The sequence below is a fragment of the Hypanus sabinus genome, chromosome 3 (assembly GCF_030144855.1).
Source record: "Hypanus sabinus isolate sHypSab1 chromosome 3, sHypSab1.hap1, whole genome shotgun sequence".
Taxonomy (NCBI): domain Eukaryota; kingdom Metazoa; phylum Chordata; class Chondrichthyes; order Myliobatiformes; family Dasyatidae; genus Hypanus; species Hypanus sabinus.
Genome location: NC_082708.1, coordinates 179,767,988 through 179,786,891, shown reverse-complemented (window position 1 = coordinate 179,786,891; position 18,904 = coordinate 179,767,988). Strand labels below are relative to the sequence as shown.

The following is an 18,904-nucleotide window of genomic DNA, read 5'->3' as shown; positions in this document are numbered from 1 at the left end:
GGCCGTGGGTTTGAAATAGACATTGGTGTCTCCGGAGATAGATACGGGGCAGTCGAGAAGGGAGAAAGGGGGTGTCGGAAAGGGACCGGGTGAATTTGACGGCAGGGTGGAAGTTGGAGTCAAAGTCTATGAAGTAGACGAGTTGAGCATGGGTGCAGGAAGCAGGAGCAGTGCAGGAGACGCAGCAGCGGAGAAACAGGGACAGAGAGCAGTGTAGGCTTGGAACATAGACTGTTCCACGTAGCTGACAAACAGGGGACCTATGTGAGTGCCTTGCTTTGCTGTCGACTCTCCCTGAGCTGTCTCCCAGCCTGACCTGCAGTCACAGTCAAGCGGGAGAGGGTGGTCATTCCCATGGAGGCTGGGGGGGTGGGGTAGGTGGGAACACAAGCCACTCACCAGAGGGGATGTTCTATAGCACTGGTATCTTTTGGTGACTGAGACCCAGATTGAAAACCTGCTGCAAAATGTCAGCCTCGGCTGCTGGGTTATTAGTTCCTCCCTCCAAATTCAAGAGCAAACTGTCCCTTGTGCACAGGTCCCATGAGAATGCAATGATCCTAAAAATCCGCTGGAAGAACTGGTTAACACGTTCGTAGATGCTAAGGGTCTCGGCCCGAAACATTGGCTGCTCTTCCCCCCCCCCCCCCCATTCCTGATGCAGGGTCTCGGCCCAAAACAGTGGCTGCTCTTTTCTCACAGATGCTTCCTGACCTGCTGAGTTCTTCCAGCATTGTGTATGTATTATCTGAGTTCCTCCAGCACCTTGCATACCACTAGTTCAAATTTCTACTTTTAAAAACATTTTAAAACTCCCCCGAAGGGAAGTGCACCATTCCCAGCAGTACTGCAACACTAGGTTGATGCTTGGAGAGGACAGAGCAAACTCCTAGCCCAACTCCCTGATCCAAAAAATCAGTTTACTACATTGTCCCTACGTAAGGAACATACCAGGTATTAAACTGGTATGAATAGAATTTTTTTTTATTAAACAAAATATACTTTATTCCAAAATAAAATTATATACAATAACCATTCAAAGACTTTCAATTCTTTACAGTTGGTACTATTACTGTCTTTACATTTTCGAAGTTCTAATGTTTTGCCACCCACGTGGCACTTTGTTCTTTCATATTTACATTCAGGGGTATACCCCCAACCCCCCCACCCCTCAACTCCCACGGGAGAAGGACCCTAGACTGTGGTCCTTCCCCATCGGACCCTTGCGGTGGCTGCACCGAGTTTGAGTGCGTCCCTCAGCACGTACTCCAGCAGCCGAGAATGTACCAGTTGGCAGCATTTCCCCACGGACATCTCCGTGTGCTGGTAGACCATCAAGTTTCGGGCTGACCAAAGAGCGTCTTTCACCAAGTTGATGATCTGCCAGCAGCACCGGATGTTGGACTCGGTGTGCGTCCTTGGGAACCGCCCGTAGATCAGAGAGTCTTCTATTACGCAGCTGCTGGGGATGAACCTCGACACTGTCCCTTCCATCCTCCTCCACACCTTCTCCGCGAACCCACAGTGTGCAAAGAGGTGGGTCACCGACTCCTCCTCACTGCAGTCCTCCCGTGGGCAGAGGGGTGTGGAGATGACATTCCGGGCGAACAGGAGGGATCGGACTGGGAGGGCCCCTCTCACCGCCAGCCAGGCGAGGTCTTGGTGCCTGTTGGTGAGGTCTGGCGATGAGGCATTTTGCCAGATGAACTGGACAGTCTGCTCAGGGAACCACCCCACTGTGTCCATCACGTCCTTCTCCTGCAGTGCCTGCAGGACCTTACGTGCTGACCACTGCCTGATGGCCCTGTGGTCAAAGGCGTTGACCTGTAAGAACTTCTCTACGAAGGACAGGTATGGCGGCAACAACCAGCTGATTGGGGTGTTGTGCAGGAGAGGGGCCAGACCCATCCTTCGTAGCCGGGGTGACAGGTAGAACCTGGGCACGTAGTGGTACTTTGTGCCCACGTATCTGGAATCCACACAGAACCTGATGCAGCCACACACGAAGCTGGCTATCAGTGTGAGGGCGACATTGGGGACGTTTTTGCCCCCGTTGTCCAGGGACTTGTGCATGGTGGTCCGTCTGACCCGCTCCATCTTGGATCCCCAGACGAATCTGAAGACGGCTCAGGTGATTTCTGAGCTGAAGGAGCAGGGGACTGGCCACACCTGCGCCAAGTACAGCAGCCCTGAAAGCACCTCACACCTGATGACCAGGTTCTTGCCCACTATCGATAGGGAGCACCCTCCCCACAGTCCCAGTTTCTGTTTCAACTTGGCAGTCCGCTCCTGCCAGTTCTTCCTGCACGCCTCAGCCCCTCCGAACCAGATCCCCAACACCTTCATGTGATCAGACCTGATGGTGAAGGGGACACTGTATTGTCCGGCTGGAAGAGTTCGTAGGTGCTACCGGCCGTACTGAGTTACTGCACCTTGTGTATAATAATTCAAAGACCTACTTTTCAAGCGCTTTAAAATTCCCCCAAAAGGAAGTGCACCATTCCCATAAGTACTGCAATACTAGGTTGATGCTTGGAGAGGACAGAGCAAGCTCCTAGCCCAACTCCCTGTCCCAAAAATCAGTTTAATGCATTGTCTCCACATAAGGGACATACCAGGTATTAAACTGGTAAGAACAGAAACTACATGTGATCTAAGTCAAAAGGCCAAGAAGTGATGAACAAAATTATTGGGACACTTTTGGATCCTGTTTGCCTTTACTCCTTTACATCAGACTGACCGCTTGAAGAGATCTATTTCCACCATTATCTTTTCTACCTACCCATGAATTTAGTGTGATTTCTCATTTTAGTTGCATATATATTGCAGTGTTCCCCCTTTCGAGACAATAACGTTATTGACATGTAAAATTATTGGCTTTCCACCAATCAGATGAGAGACATCCGCACTCCGTCACTGTCCAGGTGATGAAGGGTTTCGGCCCGGAATGTCGACTGTTGATTCCCCGCCGTGGACACTGCCTGACTCGCTCAGTTTCTCCAGCATTTCGCGTGTGGTGCTCAGGATTTCCGCATCTGCAGAATCTGCTGTGTCACTGCCACGTTCTCGTGTGGTAGATAGTTCTTTTCCAGCTCTTCATTCTGAGTTTACATTTTATTTTGTAACTACTAAACATCACTGGACGGTACTCCAAAAGACCAATGTGGCATAAGACATAGGAGCACTGTTAGGCAATTCAGCCCATCGAGTCTGCTCTGCTGTTCATCATGGCTGATCTATTTTCCTTCTCAACATAAACGTTGATGCCCTTACTAATCAAGAATCTATCTTAGGCCATTAAACGCTCCTTATACGTTACCACTTTCATCCCAGGAAAGAGCATCTAGACTTTCTCTACCAGCACATTCTTTCTTAGACATGGGCTCAAAACTGCTCAGAATACTCCACCTCTGACCCTTTTCTCAATCTCTCCGTCTCCATCTCCGGAGACAAACCATCAACCAACATCTTTTATAAAGCTACCGAATCCCACAGTTAGCTCAACTGTATCTCATTCCAATCTACCTCCTGAAAAAATGCCATTACCTTTTCTCAGTTTCTCCACATCTGTTCCCATGAGGTGGTTATCGATTTCTTTCTTCTTTACGTCTTCTTTACGTCTTCTTTCTTCAAAGAACAGGATTTCCCTTCCTCCACTATAGGCTCTGTCCTCTGCCATTTCCCAACCACCCCATCCTCCTGTCACCCTAATAGTGATAGAGCTCCTCCTGTCATTCCCTACCACCCCATGAGACTCATTATCCAACTCCTCATCCTCCATAAATCCACCATCTCCAAAGGGATCATACCACTAAACATATCCTTAACTCCGCCACTACTCTCTGCTTTCCACAGGGATCACTCCATCCATGATTCACTTGTCCATTCATCACTCCAGGCACTTATCCCTGTACGCAGCCTACCCATTGACCTCAATCCCTCACCTCCGTTCAGATCCTCAACAGCCCTTCCGGGTGAGGCAACAGTTCAGCTGCAAATCCACTGGGAGTCGTCTGGTGGATCCAGTGCTCCCAATCCAGCCTCCTCTACATTGGTGAAATTTGTCATAAATTGGGGACCACTTCGTTCAGCATCCACCAAAAGGGGAACTTCCCAATGGCCAAGGTGAGGCCACCCTCAGGGTCCAGGATAAACAGATTACATTCCATGTGGGTAGCCTCCAGCCAGAAAATATTTCCCTACCCCTCCCCTCTTCTACTCCCCACTCGGAATTCTCACCTGCCTACCATTCCCCCTGGATCTCCTCCTCTTTTAGTATTAATAGTAGGACTCTTGGCAGTGTGGAGGATCAGAGGGATCTTGGGGTCTGAGTCCATAGGACACTCAAAAAGCTGCTATACAGGTTGCCTCTGTGGTTAAGAAGGTTTACTGGACATTGGCCTTCATCAACCATGGAATTCAGTTTAAGAGCCGAGAGGTAATGTTGCAGCTATATAGGACCCTGGTCAGACCCCACTTGGAGTACTGTGCTCAGTTCTGGTTGACTCACTACAGGAAGGATGTGGAAGCCATAGAAAAGGTGCAGAGGGGATTTACAAGGATGTTGCCTGGATTGGGGAGCATGCCTTATGAAAACAGATTGAGTGAACTCGGCCTTTTCTCCTTGGAGCGATGGAAGGTGTATATATATATACACACACACATACATACACACGCACACTAAAACACAAAGTCGTGAGTGCTTGGAATGGGCTGCCAGCAGCAGTGAAGGCTGAAGCAATAGGGTCTTCTAAGAGACTCCTGGATAGGTACATGGAGCTTAGAAAAATAGAGGGCTATAAGCAAGCCTAGGTAGTTCTAAGGTAAGGACACATTCAGCACAATTTGTGAGCCGAAGAGCTTATATTATGTTTCTTTTCCTTCCTTCTATGGTCCTCTTTCCTCTCCAATCAGATTCCTTCCTCTCCTCTGTGCCTTCAAAGACTTCCCAAACCAAAAACTGGATGAACCAGGAGGTATCTCATCTGCTGAAGGTTAGATCTGTGGCATTCAAGGCTAGTGACTCAGGTCTGTACCAGAAAACCAGGTATGATTTGCAGAGGGCTATTTCAAAGGCGAAGAGACGAATGAGGTTGGAGGTGACATTCGTGTACAACAACTCTGGTGGGGTTTCAAGATAATACTTCCTACAAAGCAAAACTGAATAACATGAGTGGCAGCAAATGCTTCACTACCAAGTGAACTCAACACCTTCTTTGAAAGGGAAAATATAACTACAGCTGCTAAGATCTCTGCTGTACCCAGTGACCCTGAGATCTGTCTCAGAGGCCGATGTTAAGCTGTCTTTATAAACGGTGAAACCTCACAGGTGGAGTACCTGGTAAGGCTCTGAAAACTTGTGCCAACCAACTGGCTGTATTCAGGAGATTTTGAACCTCCCACTGCTATGAGCAGAAGTTCCCACTTGCTTCAAAAAGGCAACAACTATACTAGTATGCAAGAATAATGTGAGCTGCCTTAATGACCATCACCCAGCAGCACTCAGATCTACAGTGATGAAATACTTTGAGAGATTGGTCATAACGAGACTGAGATCCTGCCTCAGCAAGACCTGGACTCACAGCAATTTGCCTATTGCCACAATAGGTCAACTGCAGACACAATCTCAATACCTTTTCATTTGGCCTTAGGTCACCTGGACAACGAACACCTATGTCAGGATGCTGTTCATTAACTATAGCTTATCATTTAACACCATTATTTCCAGAATCCTGATTGATAAGTTACAGAACTTGGGCTTCTGTATCTCACTCTGCAATTGGATCTTCGACTTTCAGACTGGAATATTGGACCACAATCTGTGCAGATTGGTGGTAACATCTCTTCCTCGCTGACAATCAACACTGGCGCACTCAGGAGTGTGTGCTTAGCCCACTGCTCTACTCTCTATACCCATGACTGTGTGGCCAGGCATAGCTCAAATACCATCTATAAATTTGCTGATGCTACAACCATTGATGGTACAATCTCAGATGTAGGTAAGAGGACATACAAGAGCGATATATATTAACTAGTGGAGTGGTGTCACAGCAACAACCTGGCACTCAACATCAGTAAGACAAAAGAGCTGACTGTGGACTTCAGGAAGGGAAAGACAAAGGAACACATACCAATCACCCTAGCGATCTGTCAGGATACTGGAGCAGGGATCCAATCACAGACCCAGTACTGTGCACACAGTGATATTAATTGAGTAACAAATTCCAAGTTGCAAACAAAGTTGGCATTAAAGTTCAGGCAGAGATCAAAACATCCAGAGAAATCCAAAAAAACAGAATCAGGAAACAGTCAAGTCAATACTCAGATGGCCAGAGTACAGATACAAATGCTAGAAAGGCTCAGGAAAATTCACTGGCACAATCTGATAACAAAGAGATGAAAACACAGGACTGAAATACACTGAGCAATAAACAGGGAGGCAGATGATAGGTGGAGCACAATGAGACACAGGTGGCAGCAATACAGGTAATAATGAGAAACAGATGAGAGACGGAGTACTCAGTAGTACAGGGGCCGGAGTAGAGCAGGAGTGGAGACGGGAGCACCTGGCAGTACAAAACCACAGACTGACGGCTAGGGGGAAAACACACAAAAAGACAGAGTTCAACTAGAGGTGCTAACAGGATCAGAAGTGGAGATGGTGAGCAATTTCAAGTTCTGGGGTGTAATGATCTCTGAGGACCTCACCTGGTCCCATTATATCGATGCAGCTATAAAGAAGGCAAGACAGTGACTAAACTTCATTGGGAGTTTGAAGAGATTTGGTATGTCAACAGATACACTCAAAAACTTTGGTAGATGTACCATGGAGAGCATTCTGTCAAGCTGCATCATTTTCTGGTATAGGTGAGAGGTGGGGTGCTACTGCACAGGACTGAAAGAAGCTGCAGAGGGTCGTAACATTAGTTGGATCCATCTTGGGTACTAGCTTACAATGTTTCCAGGAGATCTTAAAGATAGTGGAGTCAAGGGATATGGGGAGAAGGCAGGAACGGGGTACTGATTGTGGATGATCAGCCATGATCACAGTGAATGGTGGTGCTGGCTCGAAGGGCCAAATGGCCTACTCCTGCACCTATTGTCTATTGTCTATTATCTTCAGGAAGTGGTGTCTCAGAAAGGCAGCGTCCATTATTAAAGGCCTCCAGCACCCAGAGCATGCCCTTTTCTCATTGTTACCATCAGGTAGGAGGTACGGAAGCCTGAAGACACACACTCAGCAATTCAGGAACAGCTTTTTCCCCTCTGCTATCTGATGCGCCATCAATAACTCTCGGAGATGGGAGGTAAACGATAGGCTTTTATTAGCAGCAAAAGGGACCACGACATCTTGGAGACTGAGGGAGGAGCAGTGCCTCCAATCGCCTTTATACAGGGGTCTGTGAGAGGAGCCACAGGAGCAGTCAGCAGAGGGGCGTGTCCAGATAGGTATATGTAGTTTACCACACTATCCAATGCCTAAATGGACATTGAACCCTTGGACACTACCTCACTTTTTTAATATATATCACTTCTGTTTTTTGCACGATTTTTAATCTATTCAATATACACATACAGTAATTCAATTATTTATTTATTATCATTTTATTTTGTTTTTTCTTCTATATTATGTATTGCATTGATCTGCTGCTGCTAAGTTAACAAATTTCACAACACATGCCGGTGATAATAAACCTGATTCTCTCGCACCCACCTGGCTTCATCTATCAACTTCCAATTAGCCTCCTTCCACTCCCCCACCTTCTTATACTGGCGTCATTCCCCTTACTGCTCAGTCCTGATGGAGGGTATCGGTCTGAAACATCGACTGTTTATTCATTTCCATAGACGCTGTTTGACCATAGATGCTGAGTTCCTCCAGCATTTTGTATGTGTTTACAACATCTGCAGACTTCCTGGTCTTCACAATACTCCAAATCTGGTCTGACCACCACCTTATGAAGCCTCCTCACTGCATTTTTGCTTTTTATTTCTATATTTAATGATACAGACCTTCCGGCCCTTTGAGTTGTGCTACCCCAGCAAACCCCGACAACCCCAGTTTAACCCTAACCTAATCATGGGACAATTTACAATGACAAATTACCACACCCGGTACGTCTTTGGATGTGTGAGGAAGCCAGGACACCTGGGTAAAGCCCATGCATTCCACCCGCAGGATGTACTGAGGCTCCTTACAGAGTCCGCTAGGACCGAACTCCAAGCTTCCGCGCCACGAGCTGAAATAGGATTGAGCTAACTGCTATGCTACCGAGGCACTTTTGTCCTCCAGGGAAACATCAGTCCTGTTTTATTTATATTTTTATGGAGCCGTGTCACCAATTTAACCCCAGACTATTCACAGGACAATTAACAAAAATCAATTAACCTGCTAACTAGCCATCTTTGGACTGTGGGAGGAAACTGGAGCACCCAAAGGAAACCTAGACATTCACAGGATGGACGTACAAACTGCTCTAGCGGATGCTGGAATTGAATTCTAAGTTTTTTTTAATTAAGCAAAATGTACTTTATTCAAAAATAAAATTATATACAATAAACCATTCAATGACTTTCAATCCTTTACAACTGTTTCCATTACAGTCTTTACATCTTCACACTTTTCACCACCCACGTGGCACTCAGTTATTCCATATTTACATTCCCTTATTGAGGGGTGTACACCCCGCCCCCACCCCCACCCCTCAACTCCCACAGGAGAAGAACCCTAGACTGTTGTCCTTCCCCACCGGGCCCTTGTGGTGGCTGCACCAAGTTTGAGTGTGTCTCTCACTTGGATAACTAATGAAATAAAAGATAGTATCAAATTAAAAGCTCATTTGTACAAAGTCGCAAAGTGAAGTGGGAGACTGGAGGATTGGCTAAACTTTAAAAAGCAATAAAGAACAACTAAACAAGAAATAAGGAAAGGGAAAATAAAGTTTGAAAGTAAATTAACACAAAATTAGCATAAAAACAGATAGCAAAAGTTTTTATAAATATATAAAGCAGAAGAAGGTGGCTAAAGTCAACGTAGGTCCCTTGGAAGACAAATGGGGAAATTGATATTGGGTGATAGGGAAATGGCTGAAGCACTGAATTACTATTTTGTGTCAGTCTTCATGGTGGAGGACACGCATAATATGCCAAAGAAGGATGTTATGGATGAAATGGGAGGTGAGGACCTTGATAACATCTCTGTCACAAAGTGATAGTGATGAGCAAACCAGAGAAGCTAAGGTAGGTAAGTTCCCTGCTCCTGATGGGATGCATCCAGGGTGCTGAGGGAATTGGCAGAGGTTATAGTAGACATGTTGGTATTCATTTATCAAAACTCTCTTGACCCTGGGCAGGTCCTGGTGGATTGGAAGACAGCAAATGTCATGCCACTCTTTAAAAAAGGATGTAGGCAAAAGACGGGCAACTATAGGCCAGTTAGCTTAACATCTGTAGTCGGGAAGATGCTTGAAGTTGTCATTAAGGAAGAAATAGCAAATTATTTAGAAAGGAGGGGTTCCATTAGACAAACAAAGCATGGATTCAGAAAGGGCAGGTCCTGTTTGAAAAACTTACTGGAGTTCTTTGAGGACTTGGATTTCCAGAAGGCATTTGATAAGGTGCCGCACAAGAGACTTATAAATAAGATATGGATGCATGGAGTTGGAGGGACTGTATTGGCATGGATAGTGGATTAGTCAACCAATAGAAGGCAGAGAGTTAGTATAAATGGGTGTTTCTCCATTTGGCAGTCTGTAATACATGAGGTGCTGCAGGGGTTAGAGCTGGGCCCACAGCTGTTTACCATTTACATTGATGATTTGGATGAGGGGACTGAGTGTAGTGTAGCAAAATTTGCTGATGACACTAAACTGAGTGGAAAAGCAAATTGTACAGAGGATGCGGAGAGTCTGCAGAGGGATGTAGATAGATTAAGTGAGTGGGCCAAGGTCTGGCAGATGGAATACAATGTTGGTAAATGCGAGATCATCCAATTTGGAAGGAATAATAGAAGAGTAGATTATTATTTAAATGGTGAAAGATTGCAGCATGCTGTTGTGCAGAGGGACTTGGGAGTGCTCATTCATGAATCGCAAAAAGTTGGCTTGCTGGTACAACAGGTTATTAAGAAGGCAAACAGAATGTTGGTCTTCATTGCTAGAGGGATTGAGTTCAAGAGCAGGGAGGTCATGCTGTAACTACACAGGGTACTGGTGAGGTCGCACCTGGAGTACTGCCTACGGTTCTGGTCTCCATTCTTGAGGAGGAGTATACTGGCTTTGGAGGCAGTGCAGAGGAGGTTCACCAGGTTGATTCCAGAGGTGAAGGGTTTAACCTTGAGGAGAGATTGAGTCGCCTGGGACTATACTGTCTGGAATTCAGAAGAATGAGAGGGGATCTTAGATAAGATAGTAGAAATGTTGTTTCCATTGGTAGATGAGACTAGAACTAGGGGACATTGCCTCAAGATTCAGGGGAGAAGATTTAGGACAGAGATGAGGAGAAACTGTTTTTCCCAGAGAGTGGTGAAGCTGTGGAATTCTCAGCCCAGGGAAGCAGTTGAGGCTTCTTCACTAAATATATTTAAGATACAGTTAGATAGATTTTCACATAGTAGGGGAAGTAAGGGTTATGGGGTAGATGGCAGGTAGATGGAGCTGAGTTTACGGACAGATCAGCCACGATCTTATTGAATGGCAGGGCAGGTTCAATATACAGGACGACACACTGGTAGCACCAAACACGATAAATGACACCAATCGACTCACAGGTTAAGAGTCGCCTCACCTGGAAGGATTGTTTAGAGCCCTGAATGGTAGTGAGGGAGGTGGTGTAGGGGCAGATGTAACACTTGTTCCGCTTTCAAGGATAAGTGCCAGGAGGGAAAATGGACAACAGAGTCGCGTAGGGAGCGATCCCTACAAAAAGCAGGAAGCTGGGGGTTGGGGGAGGGAGAGATGTGCTCAGTGGTGCGATCCCATTGGAGATGACAGAAGTTTGTGGATAATTCTTTGAAAAAAAGAGGAACCTCTCTTTCATTCTGGAATGAACCTACAACCCCACCAGCCTCCGCGTCCAACACATAATTCTCCACAAATGCCGCAAGATTCGGAGAATTATGTGCTGGACGCAGAGGCTGGAGGGGTGGTAGGTGAGGACAAGAGGAACCCTATCCTTGGCAGGGCGGTGGGAGGATGGGGTTAGAGCAACACGTACAACAAGCTGGAGGAACTCAGCAGGTCGGGCAGCATCTGTTGAAATGACCACAGCATCTGCAATGTACTTTGTGTTTACTGGGGTTAGAGCAGACGTGCGTGAGATGGAAGAGATGTGGTTGAGGGCAGCATTGATGGCGGAGGAAGGGAAGCCCCTGTCTTTGAAAAACAAAACAGGACATCTCCTTCCTTCTAGAATGAAAAGAATCATCCTGAGAGCAGATGCGGAATTGAGAGAAGGGGGTGGCGTTTTTACAAATAGCTGGGTAGCTGTGAGAGGCCATGGGTTTGAAATAGACATCGGTGGATAAGCTGTCTCCAGAGATAGAGACAGGGCGGTCGAGAAAGAGACGGGAGGTGTCAGAAATGGACCGGGTGAATTTGACGGCAGGGTGGAAGGAGCAGGGAGTGTTCCATAGCACTGTTATCTTTTTGTGACTGAGACCCAGATTGTAAAGGGGCTGCATGCATTTTGGAACTTTGGTTCTTATCCCACGTAACTGTAGTGTAAAGCCTTGGTTGCTCGGTTAGGAGAATGCAATGATCCAAAAATCTGCTGGAAGAACTAACGCTCTCTAGTTCCTCCAGCACCTTATGTGTGTTAACTAAACAACTACTTTTCAAATATTTTTAAATTCCCCAAGGGGAAATTGCACCATTCCCAGAAGTACTGCAATACTAGGTTGATGCTTGGAGAGGACAGAGCAAGCTCCTAGCCCAACTCCCTGTCCCAAAAATCAGTTTAATACATTGTCCCCACGTAAGGGACATACCAGGTATTTTTTTCATTGAACAAAATATACTTTATTCACAAATAAGGTTATGTACAATAAACCATTCAATGACTCTCAGTCCTTTACATATGTTTCCATTACAGTCTTTACATTCCCACACTTTTACCACCCAGGCGGCACTCTGTTACTTCATATCTACATACACTTGTTCAGGGGTATACACCCCGGCCTGCAACCCCTCAACTCCCGCGGGAGAAGAACCCTAGACTGTGGTCCTTCCTCACCGGGCCCTTGCGGTGACTGCACCAAGTTTTCATCTCGTCTGGTACTTGGTGCCCACGTACCTAGGATCCACACACAACCTGATGTAGCCACACACGAAGCTGGCCATCAGGGACGTTTTTGCCCCCATTGTCTGACCCGCTCCATCTTGGATCCCCAGACAAATCTGAAGACGGCTCGGGTGATTTCCAAGCTGAAGGAGCGGGGGACTGGCCATAACTGTGCCAAGTACAGCAGCCCTGAAAGCACCTCACACCTGATGACCAGGTTCTTGCCCGCTCCGCCCTCCCCACAACCCCAGTTTCTTTTTGACCTTGGCAGTCCGCTCCTGCCAGTTCTTGCTGCACGCCTCGGCCCCTCCGAACCAGATCCCCAACACCTTCAGGTGATCAGACCTGATGGTGAAAGGGGATGCTGGATCGGTCGGGCTGGAAGAACTCGTAGGTGCTACCGACCCTGCTGAGTTGCTCCAGCAGCTTGTGTATAATAATTGAAAGATCTGCTTTCCAAACGTTTCAAAAATTCCCCGGAAAGGAAGTGCACCATTCCCAGAAGTACTGCAATACTAGGTTGATGCTTGGAGAGGACAGAGCAAACTCCTAGCCCAACTCCCTGTTCCAAAAATCAGTTTAGTACATTGTCCCCACCTAAGGGACACACCAGGTATTAAACTGGTAAGAACAGAAACTACACATGATCTAAGCCAAAAGGCCAAGAAGCAATGAACAAAATAGTTCGGACACTTTTGGATCCTGTTTGCCTTTACTCCTTTACATCAGACTGACCGCTTGAAGAGATCTATTTCCACAATATCTTTTCTACCTCCCCATGAATGTGGAGCGCGTTCTCATTTTAATTGTATGTGTATAGCAGTGTTCTCCTTTTCAATGTATGACTTGATTGACATGTAAAACTTTTGGTTTTCCACCAATCAGATGAGAGACATCTTTAACATCCGTCACTGTCCAAGTGCTGAAGGGTTTCAGCCTGAAATGTTGACTATTTCTTCCCCGCCATCGCTTTTTACTCTGAGTTTATATTTTACTTTGTAACTAGTACACATCATGGCACGGTGCTCTAAAAGATCAATGTTCAATAAGCACTGTTAGGCAATTCGACCCATCGAGTCTGCTCTGCCATTTGATCATGGCTGATTTATTTTCCTTCTCAACACCATACCACTGCCTTCTCCCCATAAACAGCAGGGATCTTCACAGCTGTAGTTATATTCTCCCTTCCAAAGCAGGCATAGAAGGTTTGGAGTTCATCGGGTAGATAGATAGATAGATAGATAGATAGATAGATAGATAGATAGATAGATAGATAGATAGATAGATAGATAGATAGATAGATAGATAGATAGATAGATAGATAGATAGATAGATAGATAGATAGATAGATAGATAGATAGATAGATAGATAGATAGATAGATAGATAGATAGATAGATAGATAGATAGATAGATAGATAGATAGATAGATAGATAGATAGATAGATAGATAGATACTTTATTCATCCCCAAGGGGAAATTCAACATTTTTCCAGTGTCCCATACACTTACTATAGCAAAACTAATTACATACAGTATTTAACTCAGTATAAATATGATATGCATCTAAAATCACCCTCCCAAAAAGCATTAATAAATAGCTTTTAATAAGTTCTTGAATAGTTTACTAAAGTGCATTGAGTGGTAACTTAAGCTCAGTCCTAACCCCGGCACTTTAACATGTCTTGCCCCTGGTGGTTGAATTGTAGAGCCGAATGGCGTTGGGAAGTAATGATCTCTTCATCCTGTCTGAGGAGCATTGCATTGACAGCAACCTGCCGCTGAAGCTGCTTCTCTGTCTCTGGATGGTGCTGTGCAGAGGATGTTCAGGGTTTTCCATGATTGACCGTAGCCTACTCAGCGCCCTCCGCTCTGCCACCGATGTCATACTCTCCAGTTCTGTACCCACGACAGAGTCAGCCTTCCTTACCAGCTTATTAAGACGCGAGGCGTCCCTCTTCTTAATGCTGCCTCCCCAGCATGCTACCACAAAGAAGAGGGCGCTCTCCACAACTGACCGATAGAACATCTTCAGCATCTCACTACAAACATTGAATGACGCCAGCCTTCTGAGGAAGTAGTCGACTCTGTGCTTTCCTGCACAGGGCATCTGAGTTCATTTGGTAGTGAAGCATTACTCTCATTCATGCTATTGGGTTTGGCTTTGTAGGAAGTAAAGTCTTGCAAACCCCACGAGAGTTGTCGTACATCGGATGTTGCCTCCAACCTCATTCAAAATTGTCTCTTTGCCCTTGAAATAGCCCTCTGCAAATCATACCTGGTTTTCTGGTACACACTTAGGTCACTAGCCTTGAATGCCACAGATCCAGCCTTCAGCAGATGACATACCTCCTGGTTCATCCACAGTTTTTGGTTTCGGAATGTATAGCAAGACTTTATAGGCACAAAGGAGCGGAAGGAATCTGATTAGAGAGGAAGGTGGACCATAGGAGGAAGGAAAAGAGGAGGAGATCTGGGGGAAGTGGTAGGCAGGTAAGAGGAAGTGAGAGTTCAGAGTGGGGAATAGAAGGGGGAAGGGGTAGGAAAATATTTTCAGGCTGGAGGCTACCCAAACGGAATATAAAGCCACATCTTGGCCACTGGGAAGTACCCATTTTGGCAGATGGAGTGGAGGTGCTCAACGAAGCAGTCCCCAATTTACAATGGATCTCATCAATGTAGTGGGGTCTTCATAGGAGGCACTGGATCCAATAAACGACTCCAGCTGATTTGCAGCTGAACTGTTGCCTCACTTGGAAGAGCTGTTGAGGATCTGAATGGAGGTGAGGGGGGAGGTGAATGGGTAGGTGTAGCACTTAGGCTGAGTGCAGGGATAAGTGCCAGGAGGGACGAATGGACAAGTGAATCACGGATGGAGTGATCCCTGTGGAAAGCAGAGAGAATGATGAGTTGGATGCAGAGGCTCATGGCGTGGTAGGGAAGGACATGAGGAACTCTATCACTATTAAGGTAACAGGAAGATGGGGTGTTAAGGAAATTGAGGAGATGCGGGTGAGGACAGCATCAATGTTAGAGGAAGGGAAATCGTGTTCTTTGAAGAAAGAGGGCATCTGAAGTCCTGGAATCGATAACCACCTCATAGGAACAGATGCGATAGAGGTGAAGAAACTGGGAAAGGGGAATGGCCTTTTTACTGGAGATGGGTTGGGACAAGGTACAGTTGAGATAACTGTGGGAATTGGTAGGTTTATAACAGATGCTGGTTGACAGTTTGTCTCCGGAGATGGAGACAGAGAGAAAGAGAAAGGGGAGGGAGGTGGAGTATTTTGAGCAGTTTTGAGCCTCATATCTTAGAAAGAATGCGCTGGCAGAGAATGTCCAGAGGCGCCTTACAAGAATTATCCTGGGATGAATATCTTTTATGATCCATAATTCCACTCTTTTAAAAGTCGTAGAGTAATATTCCAAATGTATCCATGTCCATCCGAGCGGATTCCACTTGCCTGCATTAGGAACATATCCTGCTAAACGTTGTAAAATAAAGCAGCATCCATTATCAAAGATCCTCACCACCCAGGCCATGCTCTTTTCTCACTGCTGCCATCAGGAAGAAGGTACAAGAGCTTCAGGACTCACACCATCAGGTTCAAGAACAGTTACTACCCCTCAGCCATCAGGCTATTGAACAAAGTTACTTGTCCAAGTAAATGCTGTACCATTAAATAGCCACTTTATTAGGTGTGCTTGTACATCTGCTCGTTAATGTAAATATCTAATCAGCCAATCATGTGCCAGCATCTCAATGCAGATGTGGTCAAGTGGTTCAGTTGTTGTTCAGAGCAAACATCAGACTGGGGAAGAAACATGATCTAAATGACCTTGACTGTGGTATGATTGTTGGTGCCAGACAGGGTGGTTTGAGTTTATCAGAAACTGCCGATCTCCTGGGATTTTCACACACAAGAGTCTCTAGACCCGAATGCTACCACTGACTCTAATGACCATCAAGCCCCATTTCCACTAATCCTTCCGAAACTCATTTCATTTTTCCCACATCAAGCACTCATCTGTGCACTGACAATTTACCTCAGTCAAGGACCCCTCCCACCCCAGACATTACTCTTCTCTCCCGCTTTCATTGTGTGGAGGAGCATCCATCTCGGAATGCACAACAAGTCAACCCTTAAGGCAGCAGAAGATCATGACTCCTCTACCTAATAAATTGGCCACGTGTGTGTGTGTGTGTGTGTGTGTGTGTGTGTGTGTGTGTGTGTGTGTGTGTGTGGCTCTCTCTCTCTCTACACATACATATATATAGGAGTCCTTGTTCATCAGTCACTGAAGGTGAATGAGCAAGTGCAACAGGCAGTGAAGAAGGCTAATGGAATGTTGGCCTTTATTACAAAGGGAATTGAGTACAAGAGCAAGGAAATCCTTTTGCATTTGTACAGGGCCCTGGTGAGACCACACCTGGAGTATTGTGTACAGTATTTGTTTCCAGGGTTAAGGAAGGACATCCTGGCTGTAGAGGAAGTACAGCGTAGATTCATGAGGTTAATTCCTGGGATGTCCGGACTGTCTTACGCAGAGAGGTTAGAGAGACTGGGCTTGTACATGCTGGAATTAGAGATTGAGAGGAGATCTGATTGCAACATATAAGATTATTAAGGGATTGGACAAGATAGAGGGAGGAAATATGTTCCAGATGCTGGGAGAGTCCAGTACCAGAGGGCATGGTTTAAGAATAAGGTGTAGGTCATGTAGGACAGAGTTAAGGAAAAACTTCTTCTCCCAGAGAGTTGTGGGGGTCTGGAATGCACTGCCTCGGAAGGCAGTGGAGGCCAATTCTCCGGATGCTTTCAAGAAGGAGCTGGATAGGTATCTTATGGATAGGGGAATCAAGGGATAAGGGGACAAGGCAGGAACTGGGTATTGATAGTAGATGATCAGCCATGATCTCAGAATGGCGGTGCAGGCTCGAAGGGCCAAATGGTCTACTTCTGCACCTATTGTCTATTGTCTATTGACATGCCATTCAGCCCATGATGTTGTGCCGAACCTGAAGACAACTTAAACTAATTGCCCTGCTCCTGTGTATTGTTCATACCCTTCCATTCCATTCATACTTATATTTCTGTCTAAAAGCCTTTTCAACTCCAGCTGACTGCCTGCTTCCACCACTGTCCCTGGACTATTCCAGGAATCCCTTGCTTGCTGTGTAAAGCACTTACCCCTCACCTTACCTTTAAACCTCCCCCTCTAACCTTAACAACATGTCCTGTGGTGTTTGGCATTTGTAACCTGGGAAGAAGATTCTGCCTGACTACACTATCTATGCCTGCAATACACTAAAAGCCCCCAACAACTTGGTGAAACATGCCTTTGGTTTGTCCGAAACTTGTTGATCTGCCAGCATGCGGAAATGTCCGTATGGAGGAATGCTGCCAACTGGCACATTTCAGTCTGCAGGAGTATACATTGATGAAAGCATTGTAGCTTGGTGGGGAAGGAACTCTGTCAGGGATTCTTCTACTCCTGGACAGAGAGGGGTCGAGTTGGGTGAGGAAGTCCCTCAATTGTTGTAGAGGCATACCATCCCAGCTGGTGGTGTAGTGGCACCAGTACTGGACTTCAATGGTCGATGGTCCAAATCTGGCCGGGTCCCAACCTGGGCAGCAACAGTATCTGTGCAGAAGTAAGGCCTGGCAATCTACTTGCGTATCTTGCCACGAAAACCCTGTTGGGTTGCTGTGAGTCAACGACAGTGAGTTTAATGCTGACTGGCAACACCCAAAAATCCTACACAAACTGTATGAGTCCATGCCATTCCTTTATAATCATCAGCTGCGTGGAGATGGGGAGCCTGCTACATGGGCAACAGTTTGCTTTCCATATCATGCTGCTTTGACTCCGACAAGGGGACCTTAGTATACCACCTCTGGGGCCCCATGAGTGGCAGCAGTGTTATTAATGTGTAGGAATGTAATAGAACAGTACTGAAAGCATTAACTATCAATGCAAGGATGAAAAGGCGCTGCACTGTTATACCTGGAAATATTTTTTTCATTATGAATAAAGTTTATTTTAAAAAGAACTCCATCAGGTCTCCTAAGCTTCAGCTTTGTCCTCGGATGTTAACTCATGTTCTCAATATTATTTATTTACTTTTTTTGTGTTTGCATGGTTTATCTTCTTTTTCAAATTGGTTGTTTGTTGGTCATTGATTCTATTTCATTTCTTTGTTCTACTGTGGATGCCCAGAAGCAAATAAATCTCAGCTTAGTATATGGTAACATATGCTGTATGCACTTTCATGATCAACTTACTTTGAACTTGGACAATCCTGCAAAAAGTATTGGATATGGCCCAGTCCATCACGGGTAAAGCCCTCCTCACCACTGTTGCATCTACACAAAATGCTATCACAGAAAAACAGCATCCCTCATCAAGGACCCCCACCACCCAGGTCATGCTGCTACCATCAGGAAGAAGGAGCTTCAGGACTCACACCACCAGGTTCATGAACAGTTATTACCTCTCAACCATCAGGCTCTTGAACTACTGGGAATAACTCAACTTCACCTGCCCCATCATTGAAACGTTCCCACAACCAATGGACTCACTTTCAAGGACTCTTCATCTCGTGTTCTCGATATTTATTGCTG

At 45.8% G+C, this 18,904-nt stretch overlaps 2 non-coding genes and 2 pseudogenes across 2 annotated transcripts; all 4 read right to left on the bottom strand.

The window, feature by feature from the left end:
- Positions 1 to 822: 822 nt before the first annotated feature.
- LOC132392029 (U2 spliceosomal RNA) lies at positions 823 to 1,000 on the bottom strand (annotated as a pseudogene).
- Positions 1,001 to 2,487: 1,487 nt separating this feature from the next.
- Positions 2,488 to 2,678, bottom strand: LOC132392026 (U2 spliceosomal RNA). The gene has a single exon (XR_009511412.1). It is a non-coding gene; the product is annotated as a U2 spliceosomal RNA (small nuclear RNA).
- Positions 2,679 to 11,858: 9,180 nt separating this feature from the next.
- Positions 11,859 to 12,037, bottom strand: LOC132392031 (U2 spliceosomal RNA; annotated as a pseudogene).
- Positions 12,038 to 12,761: 724 nt separating this feature from the next.
- LOC132392025 (U2 spliceosomal RNA) lies at positions 12,762 to 12,952 on the bottom strand. Its single transcript, XR_009511411.1, has one exon. It is a non-coding gene; the product is annotated as a U2 spliceosomal RNA (small nuclear RNA).
- Positions 12,953 to 18,904: the final 5,952 nt, after the last annotated feature.